The sequence below is a fragment of the Acomys minous genome (assembly GCF_964271855.1).
Source record: "Acomys minous genome assembly, chromosome: 19".
In the NCBI taxonomy this organism is placed as follows: Eukaryota; Metazoa; Chordata; class Mammalia; order Rodentia; family Muridae; genus Acomys; species Acomys minous.
Genome location: NC_140499.1, coordinates 58,173,051 through 58,188,687, shown reverse-complemented (window position 1 = coordinate 58,188,687; position 15,637 = coordinate 58,173,051). Strand labels below are relative to the sequence as shown.

The window sequence follows — 15,637 nt, the reverse complement described above, 5'->3', positions numbered from 1 at the left end:
CAAAGCGGATACAGTCCTGCCCATACTGGTTAGTCTCTAGTTGTCAGGGTCTGTTGACCTTTACCTCTTCCCTTTTAGTGCTATCCCCTGACATGAATAGGACTTTCTTACTGTGTGCATGTGCATGTGCGTGTGTGTGTGTGTACACATGCATGTTTATATAGGTGCATGGAGAGGCCCATGGACAACCTTGGATACTGTTCATCAGATGCTGTCTATACATCTTTTTTTTTTTTGATGAGACAGTGTCTTTTGACCAAGTAGGCTAGACTGGCCAGCCAGTGAGCCCTGAGGATTCGCCTGCTTTCCACATGCATAGGGCTGGGACTACAAGTGTAGCATGGCACTCCACTCAGATTTTCAATGTGGGTCATGGGGGTGGAATTCAGGCTTCAGCATACTACAGCTGAGTGATCACCTTCGCCTCCAGTAGTTATAACAAGCAGCATGCAAACGTCGCTGACACAAGTGGCACTTTTGATCTGCACCTTTCCTGTCACGGAGCCAGCTAAGTCCAGAGCAATCTCTTTTGGGTATTTTACTCAACTAGATTCCAATACAGTTTTTCTGATTATGTTTTTTCCTCCTTAAATGCTATTAATTAATCTTATGTGTGTTTTTATTATTCATGGTAGAAGTGTTGGGGAGGGAAAAAAAAGTTGAAACTTAGTAGAGAGGCCCTAGTATCTCTCTCTCTTTTTTTTTAATGTTCTCATTCACAAAATCTGTCTTCTTTGCTCTTGAAGGAACCAGCCATTCCTCCTTAAGGACCCCCATTAAGGCCAAAGTCTGGGAAAAGTCGGCCTACGCAGTCCTCCCCCTTAAGGACTCCCATTAAGGGCCAAAGCATGTAAATTTCTGGAGGGTCCAGCTTGACTCAAGGATAGCCAGCTTGTGTAGGGTCCAGTTTGAACCAAGGACAGACAGCGATTTCAGATCACTGTTTGTGTGTGGCAGGGACAAGAGAAACCTTGAAGAGTCCAGCTTGACTCAAGGACAGCCAGTTTGTGTTACAGCTTGTATTTAAAAATTTCCCCTACCCCAAAATTGTACTTACCCCTCCCCAAGAAAGTCCCAATGCTGTTCTATTAACGAATCAAGTTTCTCTGCTAAGTTCTGCTTCTGTAAAGGGTATAAAAAGCCCATGCTTCTACTCCTCGGAGTCTCTAGCTCGAAAGAGCTTGGCAGACCCCATTGTGTCGTCTCAATAAATTCCTATGCATTTGCATTGACAATGGATTCTGTCTCTGATTGGGGACTCCAGGTGTAAACTAGAGATCTCTCCGGAGATCTGAGTCTTGCAGGTCTCCTTGGGCCATTTCTGAAAGGAGGCACCAGCAAGTGCCATCCTGTCATCTTGGAGTGTAAATTCATGTGATACTGGACAGTAAACAAGAGTACAGGCACCAGTCTGACTGTGAGTTTAGGCATATGGGGCTATGGCAGTGCCTGGGTAATACACGGCTAATGTACGTAGCGCTTACTGGGAGTTTTGTTGTGATACAACAGAAAGTCGAGAACCACTATGGGATTCCGAGAAGCTTAACATGAACAGCTTGCCCTTGAGTTTGGGGACAAGGAGGTCAGCTAGAAGTGCCCTTGGAAGTGTTAAGTATCTGGCATGTAGAAACTCAAGGCCATTTGGTTTTTGATCTGAGAAACTATAATAAATAGCTGACAGAAATAGGAATAGTTTCAAATGGCAGGCCGGCTTCATCCCTTTTGATCCAAGGAGGCTTCTGGCTGGCTCTGAGCTTCGACGGTTATCTTACATTTATATTCTGAAGGGTCACTCAGTACTGCAGAACCTCTGCATTCAGTAGAAAGAGAAATACACGGGAAGGACTCTGGAATTCAGGCCCAGCTAGAGCCCTGCAGGAACAGCCGTGGCAGCTCCCTGGCTTGGAGGCCACATTGCTAAACCGACCTTCGCTAAGCAAGGAGAGAAGCATGGGTGGCATTTTCTGATCTGATTTAAATGTCTGGGTGAGGAGTTTGACTGGACCAGCTTCCCTGCCGTCCAGTCAGCAAGGGTGAGCGGCAGGCAGGCTCATGGGATGCCTCGGTGGGCAGCCATTAGGCTCCATCTCCGGATGGAGGCACTGTTGGGCAGAGAAGGTAACCTAGACAGATGCTCCTAACAAATCAACACTTCCCACTTAGGGTTGCACAGACTCCGCAAGGAGCACTTGCCACTGGTTGAAATGGATTTTTGAAATCTCCTTGTGGCACAAGGAATTAATTGTATTCTGTCTGTCTTATTAGCTATGTCAGAGACAAGCAATTCAAATACACAACTGTCTGTTGAAAGCCGGGGTTTTCTATCCACCTCGGTGCTCTTGGAAAATGAGCAGCTGCTGTGATTGTTGCATTTCTTCCTGCAGCACAAGTGTCGTGAGATGGGAAAAAAAAAAATCTCCAATGCCCAAACAATTAGAATGTAGGTTCTTATGTAACAGGAAATTTTTGCTCATCATAAACCATATTTCTTTTTATTAAGCTTGTACCGTTCACACTATGAAGTTTGGAAGCAACCTTGAGATGTTGAGATGCAGAAGGATTGCTAGCTTTAAAAACTAGGATTCTGTTTGTCGGCTGGAAAAACAAGAACAGAAAAAGGCTCTCCTTTGAAGCCTGCTGTGATTTACTGCTTACCACCTTGAGCTCTTGCCACTCGGTGCCAGGAAGGCATTGAATCTTAGCCGGAAAATAGAGTAAACACTGAAGCTGCAAACAGCGGGCAGGAGCGCTGTTCCGCCAGGTGTTTCTCATAGCATGTTGAGCAGCAGGCCCAGGCCAGTGGCTTTGGGCGTGAACTTTTCTGCCCAGCCCAAGGCCATTGAGAGGCAAATACCTCGTTCATATACAGCAGCTGCTTTTGAACCTGGTCCTTTTGGGGACTGCAGGAAAAGCTAATGTGAACAACTGACCTCGGGCCTGGCTGAGTAGTGGTCCTGACAAAAAGTAAATGGAGATAAATTATGCTTCGGCCTGCTAGAGCACCCCTGTCTCAGTCTCCAGGCTTGATTTATGCAGGCATGCTTACTGCTGCCTTTGAACATACAGCAGACAAACTTTCTCTGTTATATGCAGATTTGAGGAAGGCACTGAAGCAAGGTGCTATTGTGTGCGCATCCAGGGTGCTTGGAGAAACCCACCATCCATTCTGCGGCAATAAGGAACTCACATATTTAAACCAGAAAGCATGAAATGGGACAAACTGGACTATAAGCCAGGCAATACGGTAACTGCTAAGTGGGAAGGGACCTCAAAGTGCTCTAGGAGAACTGGTGTGGTACTAGAGATGGGACCAGGAGGTGGGCACTGTGACCCATGGCAGGACTGGGGAGCGTGCCATTTTGACTGTCATTTAAAAAAATTATTTGTGTGGAGATTGTGGGAAGTGTTGCTTTTAAGTTTGGGTGTTGTTCGGGGAGTTGTTTCAAGGATGTCTGGCAGTGTTTATTTTTTCACTCCTTAATCAAAATTTATCGTAAAGATAAGACCAGCAAAATATGGTTTTGTTTCTATCTCAGGAATTACTCCTGTATGTTATGGAATTTCTTCTTCTTCTTCTTCTTCTTCTTCTTCTTCTTCTTCTTCTTCTTCTTCTTCTTCTTCTTCTTCTTCTTATTATTATTATTATTATTATTATTATTATTATTATTATTATTATTATTATTATTACCACCTTTTGGACATAGTCCCATTTAGTTCAGTCTGGCCTTGAACTCACTGTGTTGCTGAGGAAGACCTTGAACTTGAGATCCTCCTCCCTCCACTTCCTAAGTGGTGAGATTATAGGCTTATGGCACCACCTACTCTATGTGGTGCTTTGCCTACTGGGCAAGCGCTCTACCTACCAAGGCACATCTTCAGCCCTTCATGGAACTTCCTAAAGATGTCATTCACTCATAAGGGATGGTTTGCGCCCCTCTCCGCCACACAGATCAGATGGTTCTTATGACAGACTGTCTGTGGGAGGCATCTTTAGCCTTTTTCAATGGAAGGAATCAGCCCTCTCTGCCCAGCCCATTCAGTGAGGTTTAACAAAGAATGCTAGTGAATGCGTCCCTGCCCCCTTGTGGCCTGTTTCCCAGGTGGGCGTAGGCTTCCCACGCACCTTGCCTCTGGTCACAGAGAACAGAGAGAGCATTCTGTGACCCAGATAGTAGGCAGCTCATTGTAAGATCCTAGGCAAAGGCAGCAGCAGGCTTCAGGAAAGGCAAGGGCTGAGGGGAACTGGACACCCAGCGGCTGGAATCAAAGGCTGTTGGATCCCTGCAAGTTTACCAGACACAGCTGCCACTCCTCGCTGAACCCAGTTCCTTTCCAAGCTGCCATTCTGTCTCAGGCTTATGAGCTTCATTACCTGCTACTAGGGCTCTTCACCACTTAGCTTTGAACTAGGCGTGTCAATGGCGAAGCTAACGGCTCATCATCTGATAGTCAAGCATATCGCAGATTGGTGACCAATTTAGAGTTGCGTCGGATCAGGTTCCCATGCTGGTTTTCCCTGGCAGGCAGGTTGATGGTGTTGTTTGGTGTTGGTGTGTGTGTGTGTGTGTGTGTGTGTGTGTGAGAGAGAGAGAGAGAGAGAGAGAGAGAGAGAGAGAGAGAGAGAGAGAGAGAGAGAGAGAATATGCACTGCTTTAGTGCAGAAAAGCATTGTTTAAGGCTGACCCCAAGCAGTGGCTAGGCATATTACTAGTGCCTCTCAGAAGGGGCCACAGCAGGACATTACACGGCCTCATGAAGCCCAGACTGTCATGCCCACCAGGTTGTTATCTCCATTGTGAAACTGCAGTTATTGGGGCCACAGAAGATTAAGTGCGTTGCCTGAAGCTACAGACTTAGTAGGGCGCAGAGCTGGAATTTAAGGCCAGATTTATTTGACTTCACTAGATTATAATGTGTTTTTTAGACACTGGCAGAGCAGGGCTGGGTGGAAGCATCATTTTAACACTGGATCTTTCTGCTCCTGGAGGGCCGGGCGCTACTACCGTCGCGGAGCCCTTGTCTGTGGCTGACTACTGAGGTGGTGTTTCGTTTCCTCATCTCTCGGAAAAGCCCTTCTCAGGAAGATTTCACATTTCCTGTTGTTGAAAAGAAATGGTTACTACTGAGGGCTTTTGAAGTGGCTGTGCTCTCACTCTGTCACAGCTGGATTAGGGTCAGAGGGGGAGCTCTCCATCTGGAAAGTCTCAGTCTATAGGCAGGTGTTCTGGTGACCCCAGTCCTCTGTCACAGGCTCTCTTTCTCACTTAGGGTGCTTTCCAGCACACCAGGCACCTGGCGGCCAGGGCAGCACTTTGGGCTGTGACACAGAGCAGGCATGCGGTACATGTTTGAATAACTAGGTAGAAGTGTGCACCCTGTGGTTCCCCCACGAGCAGCTTTGGTGAATCACCATCTCCTCAGGCCTCAGTCTTGCTTGCTGTCCATTGTTCAGGTGCCACAGCCCTGAGTGAGAGAGTCCTTTTTATCCGATGCCTGTTTACCTGTCTCTCATGGGTCAGCATTCATCTTGCGTGGTCTCTGCCTTTAATTTTTCACATTATGCTCTGGGAAGGTGCGCAGTGGACAGCCCGTCCTCCCTTTCGCCCCTGCTCTCTTTTAAAGAAAGCTCTTTGGTGGTACTGTACTGAATAGGGGTGTAGGTTCTGGAGCCAGATGGACCTGGGCAGTCCTCTGCCCTGTGGAGTTTGAGCTGGGGAACCTATGTAAGTTACTGCCCCAGAGCGTGAAGTGATGTAAAGAGGCACTTAGTGCAGTGTGTGACTCAAGAAAGCTCTGTCACCAATATCACTGCAATAATCTCACTGCTCTTCTCTCCCTGGGCTGTGGTCGCTCCCTACTCCCAAAGGGGGAGCTCTTAGCTTTGGTCCGCAGTGATATAGTGCTGGGCTGCAGCCTTAATTCACGGACTTTTTGTTTATATTCTGTTGTCACCCTAGGATTTGAAGCACTTCAAGTGTTATAAAGCAAATTTTGTATGAAGATAATTATCATGTCTCTAATGTGGAGGGGAGCTGAGGTGCTTTAATTAATGATGTGCCAGGCACCCTTTCAAATAGGGTGAAGTATAATTTTAAGGCCTTCATCTACTTGGCCATAATTAGGGACATTTGGAATGCTCCAGCATAATGTCTGCTGATTTGCACACTTTCATTAAGCAATCAGGATTGAGTGACCCAGTGGCCAGACTTGGATGGGATCAGGTTCCAGCTTTTAAGGTGGAAAAGCCTGCTATGCTTTTTCTTCTCCCAGGCCTGCTTGGTGGTAACCGTTACCCATGTTCCTTGTCCGTCTGAAATAATGCTGTACACTTTTTTCCCCTTTTGGCGCCCTGGTTTTGTTTTTTTTTTTATAGACTCTCACCATTGTGTCTTCCTGTCTATATTCTGATCCAGTTTGGCTCTATCCAGCTGAGTGTGTACTGCATGCCTGGGCTCCTTGCTCTAGAGATTGGATTAGGAGAATTGTGAGTTCGATGTCAGCCTGGGCTATACACTGAGACCCTGCCTTCAAAAAATAAAGTATTAAACTTTTTATATGATACGTAAATGTGATACACACACACACACATAGTTTTCTTTATTGTCACAAAAATAATTTAAGGGAGGGAGACCTTGAGGGCCCCAGGCTGTTGTTGTGGGTAAGACAGTCTCAGGAAGCAGCAGCAGCAGCAGCAGAGGGGGGGGGGCTGGGGGGGGGGGAGATGTTGGCGCTCAGCTCACTTCCTCCTTTTTTTAAATCTGGTCTAAAAACTCAGTCCATGGCTGGTGCTGTTCGCATTTGGAGTGGAAACTCCCTCCTCAGTCACACACACACACACACACACACACACACACACACACACACACACACACACACTCAGGGGTGGTGTGTCCGTGGTGACTTCACTAAGGTAACAATGAGGAGTAGCCATCACGTATGGCGGTGCTTATTTTGAGGGGATTAGAGGTAATTAGTAACGGAAATCAGAAACGTGAAGCCACAGCCATAAAAATGAGAAGAAAAGGAATAAAAAGGAAGAGTGAGTTAAAACTTGGGAATTAGAATGGACCATTGATACCATATCTAACCTTTCATTTTAAACCGAGCCCAATAAGAACAGGAGCAACCTGTGGCCTTTTCAGTACCATATTCCTTGTGCCTTTTCAGTACCGTATTCCTTGTACCTATTACCGCACCTAAGCTGATGAGCAATTGGCACACTGATCCCTGTGTAAGGGATGGAACCTGGATTCCTACGGCCTGGAAAGAGATGTATTAGGAAGGAAGGAAGATAAAGAAAGTATGAATTAGGAATAAAGTTCAGCATAAGGATACTTAAGGAATGTTGCGAATTAGAAAGTGTGAACTTCGCTCCATATGGAAGAAACAAAGTGTGCAGACACACGTGGCATCACAGAAAGCAGTGTCATGTGACTGCTTTAGAAAAGAGGCCTCTCAGGTCTGAGAGGGCTCCCTGAGTACGGTGCGCTGCAAAGCCTGATGACCGGAGTTCTGTCCCTGGGACGCACACAGAGGCGGAAGGAGCCTGGCGCCGCAGAGCTGTCCTCTGATCAGCACACGTGGACCGTGGCGTGCTTATGCCCCACCCCAATAAAAATATACCAAAGATTTTTAAAATAGCCACTTTACAGTTTTCTCCTGTTGGATCTCTGTTTTTTTTGGGGGGGGTGGTTGTTGTTGTTGTTGTTGTTGTTTTTGGTTTTGTCGTTTTATTGCTTAAACTGGGGTGGCTTCTCAAGCTCAGAATCTTCATTAATTTTCTCCTTTTTCTCCCTCCGGTTTATAATTCCTGTCCTGAGTTCCATTAATTTTTTTCCCTTGCTGTTAGTTTAGATTGTGCAATTTTAAATTCATTTCCATTCATCAAACCCTTTCTGTCATGTGAACTTAAAGGCGTGTCTTAGGTATCTTCTGTTCATCAGCTTTGATCGCTTTCCACTCTGCCACCTCCCATAGGCCAGGTGGGCAAGTTCTCTCTAACAGGGATAGCGGGGTGCCCTCACCCACAGCAGTGGGGAGAATGAGCAAACCACTTGCTAAAGTGCTGGACCATTCAGGCTGGACTGTTTTATATGAACGAGTCAGCGTCAAGTCTCTTTAAGGGGGCTATGGGATGCACTTCCTTTAGTTCCCTGGAACACATACCAGGACTTCCAATTACGTGGGCATCTAAAAAAATTAGTTTTGAAAACCTTTGAAGTACGCCTGCAGATATATTTACCAATCTACCGTAATTATTTATTGATCACATGCCATGTGACCGGGCCTGACCAGCCCCTGCTCAGATAGAATAGTAAAATTTGGCCTAGGGTTTTCTGCCTGTCATTCCGTTTGTGATTTAGGTTATTAGAGAAATCCCATTTCTGCTGAAATCAAGACGGATCGCCGATGGGGTTCTGAGTGGAAATTCATCTGTTTTCGCTGTCACTTTAGAGGCCGTGCTGCACTTGTACCTTCTGCGGCGGATTATGCACAATCAACAGTGATGAACATATGAGGGCTTTTAATTAGTCTTCATGCCCTCTGTCTAATGCAATCAGAACCCCTGAACTGGAGCGGGGATTTACAATCAGTCGTTCATCATCTTCCGAGGTGGAGAGAAACCCGCTTGCTCTTAGCCTGCAACTTAAAACACCTGCCTTATGTAACCAGGCAGACATCTACAAACCGAGTATATTTTTGAGCATGTAGACTTAAGTCTCAGAGTGCAGATTGCTTTGATTAAGTGTAATTGAGAGAATTAAGGTGTCTCTGGCTCCCAGTCATCATGTGGAAAGCTCTCAACTGACAGCGCGGCATCAGAGAAAGAGCCTGAGGCCACCATGAAGGCTCTCTGGGTTCTAGGCCCAGCTCCGCAAAACTTATTTTCCTTATTCTGGAAGTGAGAAGAATATGGCAACAGTTGCTGCAGACATCATCATCATCCTATGCTGAAGGTTTGCTGGGTATTATGGATGTATTATAGGTGCACTAATGGTGAACCAGGCCTCACAGTGGCACAAAACCCGCACTGTCCCATTTGTGCCCACGTTCCCATATGAGGTGGCTACTGCTAAAAGGCATGTCTGTCCTTATACAGTTCTTGCTGGGGAGGCTGGCTGAGACAATATTGGAGACATGAATCCACAAATATTTTCAAAATAAACATCGCTGAATTGAGTAAAAATTCTTACAGAGGTGATGGGAAAACACATATCTGAGGAGATCTGGCTGAATTCTGCTATTTAAATAAAATTGAAAATTTTAAAAAATGTAATTGAAAAAAATGTACATTTTGATCTGCCGTTAGAAACAATTTCCCCCTCAACAGTGGACTTCTAGAAAATGCAAGAGCACGTTAATCCCCTGTCAATTCGTAGCATGAGTAGGCACTGCTGGAATGCATCATATTCTGCTGGGGTATTGGTGCAGCTGTTGGGTGCCCAGAAGCCTTACATGTGTGTGCCTTCTGGTACAAAATTTGTACTTCTGGGATTTTTTTTTCTTTTAAACTGAAAGACAAAATCATGACTATGCTTAGATATCTACTTAGAAGAATATTCTTTGCATTCTGAACTTTGACACAGAAAACCAGGAAGCAAACTGTATGTCCAACCATTATCAGATTAGTTGACTGACTATATTTAATGTTATTATAGTTGTGCCATTAGGGTAGAATGTATTAATAAGGAGGAAAGTGCTTCATATTGACCTGCCTTTTTCTTCTCCACTGATTAAAAACATGCAGTACCAATGACACTTATAGAAGTGACGCACAGATAAACTAATACAGTTATGTAAAATGCACATATAATCTCACTTCCCAGAAGTAACCACTATTTATATTTTGGGTTATATCTTACAGAATTTTAGATTATCTGCACTGTGCATATGTGTATGTTTTTGTGTATATCCACATCTGTGTGTATGCATATGTAAGTGTATTTGTAATTAGACATAGAGAGATATAAATGTTGGCTTATTTGCACCTAGTTGGCCAGACTGAACATTCTAATGCAAACAGAGACCTAGCTTTATTTGGCATGTTAAAGATCTTAGGGCAAAGCCAGGCAGGGAGACTAACACCTTTAATCCCAGGTCTTGGGAAGCAGAAGCAGGCAGAGTTCTCCGAATTTGAGGCCAGTCTGGTTTATGTAGTAAGTTCCAGGACAACCAAGTCTCTACATAGTGAGACCTTGTGTGTTGTTGTTGTTTATTTAAATAAAATAAAATAAAATCCTAGTGTAGAACAGTGCTGACACACAGTAGGAACTGAATAACTATTAGTGAGACAGCTGAGTGTATCTGGGCCATCACTTCAGGTCAACTGTTACTTCCTTGGTTATCTTGATGTCTGGCTAGTACCTGGCACCATGAACAGGCCTCATCTTTTTTTTTTTTTCCTTTTCTGCATTTGTAATGACCACTGCTAAAATAAATGCTCTTGTCACCAAATGCTTGACACATGATAGATTATTAATTAAAATTTCTAGATACAATTAATTATTTTTTAGGATTCAAAGAAGCACTCTTGGCAAAGGTTATGCATACTTTTCCACTTTTGATAGCATTGCCTAAATGCCACTGGTAAGGGCACCCTACATCCCAGTGAAAAGCATGCGGGATCTGGTATTGCCTAATACACTTGAGAGCATGACCTCTGTTGGGGTTTTTATTGAGGCAGTTATAGGTCCACATGTAAGGACCAATACCAAGAGATCCCTAATACTCTTTATTCAGTTTTCTCCAACTAGCATGATGTGTTTTGAGAAATCTTTAGGTCATTGTTGGCATGCTCTTAAAGAGGATATTGGGCCCTCTTTCCAGGCTCCCCACTTTGTCTGCTTCCTGGCTGCCAAGAGGTGAATGGTGGCATCTCTCCATCGTGTGTTTCCAGGTGTGCTGTACCGCCTCGCCTCGGCATAGGCGGAAACCTCTGCAGCTGTGCAGCAGGATAAACCTTTGCTGCTTGTGAGCTGCTTGTCTCTGGTGTGTTGTCACAGTGACAGAAAGCTGACCCATACGTCAGGATTTTTTTTCTTACTCCATGCTTTGTCTTTTTAAATTTTAAATCACATTTGCCCTTTCCTCTTCCCCATCTCCATCTCTCCTTTCTCCTCCTCCCTCTCTTCCTTCCTTTCTTTTTGAGGCAGGTCCTGCTATGCAGTGCAGGCTGATCCTGATTTTGCCATGCAGCCTATGATGGCCATAAACTTGTCTTACTCCTTCCTTAGCCTTCCAAGTTCTGGGATTTTAGTTATGTGCCACCATACCTGGCTGGCTTTTAGAAATATTCCTCATATAGACTTTTACAGAGCAAAAAAAAAATTAATTCTGGTAAGGTTCGGCTTATCAGCTTTCCGTCTGGTGGGTCATGCTTTTGCTGTCATGTCCGAGGACCTTGCCTGGCTGGCGTGGGCTTTTGACTTCTTAGGAGACTCTCTCATTTTGATCCCAATTTTGTAATGTTAGATAGGAAATGGGGTTGGAATATCCTTAGTTTAATGAAGACTTGTTATCTTTTCCATTCTCCTATCTTGAGTTGGGATAGAAAGGAACGATTTTATTTCATGCTGTCAGAGTTTTTATGTTTATATGTTTATAAAATGTCCACTCTCGCTTCCGAGTGGGGCTGTGAGTCTAGACATTCACCCTTGTTCTTTCTTGGTTTCTCTACTTGTGAAGTGTACGTTCCATCCTTACCACGAAGGTGGTGATGAATGTGACGGTGGAAATACTCCAGTAAAGGGCTTTACCTCGAGTTTGTGTTTAACAGGCTCCCAGAGGCTTCTATAGTATAGAACACAGGAGCATGGCTGACTGTGAACTACTCATGGAGAGGGCCTGGCTTTTCATCCTGGCTCCTCCCCTTCCTAGCTTTATAGGCACAGTCGCTTTTCTTAACCCTTCCCTTCAATTGCTTCATTTGCACAGTGGGAAAAATGTTAGTTCCTACCTTGTAGGATTGTTCCAAGGGTTAAGTCACTGTGTGAAAAGTACTTGAAGGAGGGCCTGATGGCCTATCACCTTGAGTACTGTGGAACACAGATTCCTGGGTCTCCAGTCTCACACTTACAGACTCAGAAGCTGAAGGGATTGGCTCCCAAGGATATGTGTCTCAGCAAGATTACCCATCTTGTTTTTATGAATGCAATTAAATGATTGTGCATGCCTGTGGTGTGGTGTGGTGTGATGTGTGTGTGTGTGTGTGTGTGTGTGTGTGTGTGTGTGTGTGTAGAGGGCCACAAGATGCACGTGCGTGCATGTGGAGATCAGAAGGTAACTTTGTAGAGTTGGTTTGTTTTCCTTCCACCTTTATATGGGTTCTGGGGCTCAAGCTCAGCTTGTGAGACTTGTGCAGCAAGCTCCTTTGCCAGCTGAGCCGCCTCAGTGGCCCTAAAGATTTTTAGTAGCTACTTTTGGTACTTCTAAGTCATAGCTGTTTCTCCATGGAAGGTGAACTTCAGCATTTCGATAGCGATGATGTAGATGTTTCTGTTAACGTGAATATGCCTAGTGTTGCAAAGTTATATAGTTTCTATACAAAATGAAGCTATACTGCTACTGTGTATGCAGCCAGGTCAGTGGCATGGCCCTTGGGTCCGGGGATCACAGGGATGGTGGGGGTCAGTAACAAACAGGTCATAGTTACTGTTCCCAAAGCTCACTAAATACAAATGAAAGTAAAACAAAGTATACCCATTGGCTGTATCCAGTATTCTGTCTGCCTGTTTGTAGCATCTTTAAGAATGCTCAGAACAGACTCAAGAGGAAGGCTGCATTTGCAAGTCTCTCTGTGGCAATATTCTTGTAAGCAGGCTGTTCTATCCTGTAATTTTTCTGCCAGCCTGTCTATTAGGGATTGTCCCCCAGTGTAACTGCCATGAGTTAAACTCTCAGGATGATCTCAAGGTCTGTGGCAAGCAGTACATTCTTCCCTTCCCGGAAAGAACTCCGTGACACTTCCCCCCTGAGCAGTGTGGCAGAAAGGGCCAAAGTTCCTTTCCTCAAGGGCTCAACTCACATTTCCTCTGAAGGAAAACCATAACCATCTTCTCTGTATAATATAATGGATGTTTTCTCAGTCCACTGGGGCAGTAACCAAATGTCAGTGCTTTCCACTCCCACTGGAGACACCTCAACTTAAGGAGGCACACTCGCTGCAGAATGACCTGTCTGGATGGCTGTTTGTCACGAACTCTCAAAGCTGCAATTCCTTCTCTTGCTGATCTGTGTGCAGTGTTGCAGTGATCACATGATTTCACTCAATAACTCACAAACGGATTCAATGTGTGTGTGTGTGTGTGTGTGTGTGTGTGTGTGTAAAGGGAGTTACTTGCGTGAAGTTGCTCTCTGGAAAGAACAGAGGCAAGTGGCTACATGACATTGCAGCTGTCATATTGGATATAGAAGAGACAACTGTAAGTGGTTGAGAAAGATGCTTAAAGTATGGAAAGGAGGTTCAGTGGTAGTGTGCAAGGCTTTGGCGTCAGTTTCCAGCACCACAATAATAAGCAAGTGAACAAAGCAGAAAGGTTTTATACCAAGATTGATTCTCACTGAGTCTTCCCAGCCTCAGGCAGCCCAAGTAGGGCATCATTGATTACACCTCTTATGAGTATAGTTTATGAACGAAAGACAAATGTCAATCAATAGACCTGTGGTTGAGGAAGCATCATTGGTGTTTGATATAGCATTGAAAATATCTTTGCTTTTTTAATTTTTCATGATAAAACACTTAAGCTATATATACGTGGGGTTTTTTTATGATTTTGTGTCTTAAGTGATAGTTTATTAACCTACTGACCACCATCTTTTTGTAGTAGGATTTCTGTAAAGGTTCTGCCCTTTACAGAGTTTTATGCTAAAAAGATTGAACAGTTAACCAGCAGCAGAGTTTATAAATATGTTAAGGACATGCTCACTGAAATTTTGTTTGACTCTTTCATTTTATACCATAGTTACATCTATAGTATAAGATGAATAGTTTTAATATTTTAAATACTTAAATACAAGTAATTATGCATTTAGTAAAATGGAAAATTTATCTCATTTTGTATTGTATTACTTTTATAGTGTAAAATGAATAGTTACTGTTTTATGTACTTAAACACAAGTAATTATACATTTAGTAAAATGGAAAGTTTCACTTTTTCTATCCCCATGAAAAATTTCTCCTATAAATGATGCCTCCTCTTTGAAATTGGGTCGTATAGAAGGACTCATGTTTCAAGTTTAGGGGTTTTTAAAATACTCAAGAGTCATAAAATTGAGACAACAAACTATTATTACTCAGACATGAGCTGATAGTTTTACAAAGTGTCTTGGTGAGAACAGAGCTTTACTAAGTGAATGACAGTCCTGGTGCACTGGCATCTCTGCTCTACACTGCCGTACGCTTTGCCTGTGTTTTTACTCTCACACTAGAGACAGAGGCCTGGCTGCCCCCACCCTCACCCTGGCCTTGCCTCAATCCAGGGCTGTGTGAGCAGGGCTCCCTGGGTCTCTCTGGCCCAGCTTCCCTCCAGGTAGTGATGTTGCAATCAAAGCAGGCAAGACAATTTGGATAAACAATCATTTATAAGATTTTCTTCATACCATATTGTCTTTGGCCTGAATGCATGAAAGACACGCAGATGAATAACATCCTCCCTGAAAGAGAATACCTGCTTCTGGGTAGCTAGTCACCCCTAAAGGTACCCAGTGGGTGGGCTACCTACCCTTTGTGCTCAGCGGGCTGTTAGATGGAGCTTTATGTCACTTTTTCCCCATTAAGGCTCTCGCCGTACAAACTGGTTTTAAGACTCTCTTGCACCACCAACAAAAGACTAGATACTCCTTTATTACCTGTGAATAGTAAATGCCCAGGAATATTTGTTGACTGAACGAAGCACTTTGCCTGTCTCCACAGACCTGTATTTGCTAATAACGCTGACTGAAGAGAGGCACCGTCAGGTCTGTTAATAAAGCAAGAGGTGCAGAGTGGGGATGCTAGTGCTGGCATAATGTAGTGAAATCGCCAGCCCGAGCTGGTAATTGGGCGTTAGCCACTGCACATACATTTTTACAGCCCTTTACGTTTGCTCCTTTCCACCACGAGAGCGCATTCTTTTGAGACTCGTGTCTGTGTCATCGCCATCCAGTAATATTCATTAAGTTCCTCCATGCTGCGGACTGTCGGGTTTCATCCTTTTAATGAGTGTGGATGTCGAAGCCAAGGGATAGGCTTTTATGTACCTTCACTTTGTCCTGGAAGGAGTCATCTTGGAGTGCCCATGATTTGGGCCCACTGTTTTCCTCAGTTCAGAGCACTAATTAAATCAATCACATATTTTTTGTTGGCAAGCTAAGGCTGCTGCTTTGAAACAAGAGGCAAGTCAGCTGGTCTGGGTGCTGGGAAATGGTAAAAGGCAGGCTCTTCGTCACTGCTAGGCACTAGGCAGTTTTTATTCCCCACTTTGTAAACAGCTCCTTTTCACACAGTGGATGTCTCTGCGTCTCCATCTGCTCTGCTCTTTGGTCGCTTGCTGAGGTCCACTTGAGCACACACTGGGCTTTACTTGAATGGAACGTTGGCTTGGATGGTGCTTTGTTTTGATTTACTGTTAGGCCTAAGTGAAGTATTTTCAAGTTAAGC

The 15,637-nt window shown here is 44.3% G+C and overlaps 1 protein-coding gene across 6 annotated transcripts in view; it reads left to right on the top strand.

The window, feature by feature from the left end:
- Positions 1 to 15,637, top strand: part of FHIP1A (FHF complex subunit HOOK interacting protein 1A) — a 231,522-nt gene that overhangs the window by 104,362 nt on the left and 111,523 nt on the right. The window contains exon 2 of one of the 6 annotated variants that reach the window (XM_084768556.1): positions 3,094 to 3,244. The exons of the other annotated variants lie outside the window; for them this stretch is intronic. The gene's annotated coding sequence lies outside the window, so the exon portion shown is untranslated. The remainder of the gene's footprint in view (positions 1 to 3,093; positions 3,245 to 15,637) is intronic. 6 annotated transcript variants of the gene reach the window in all.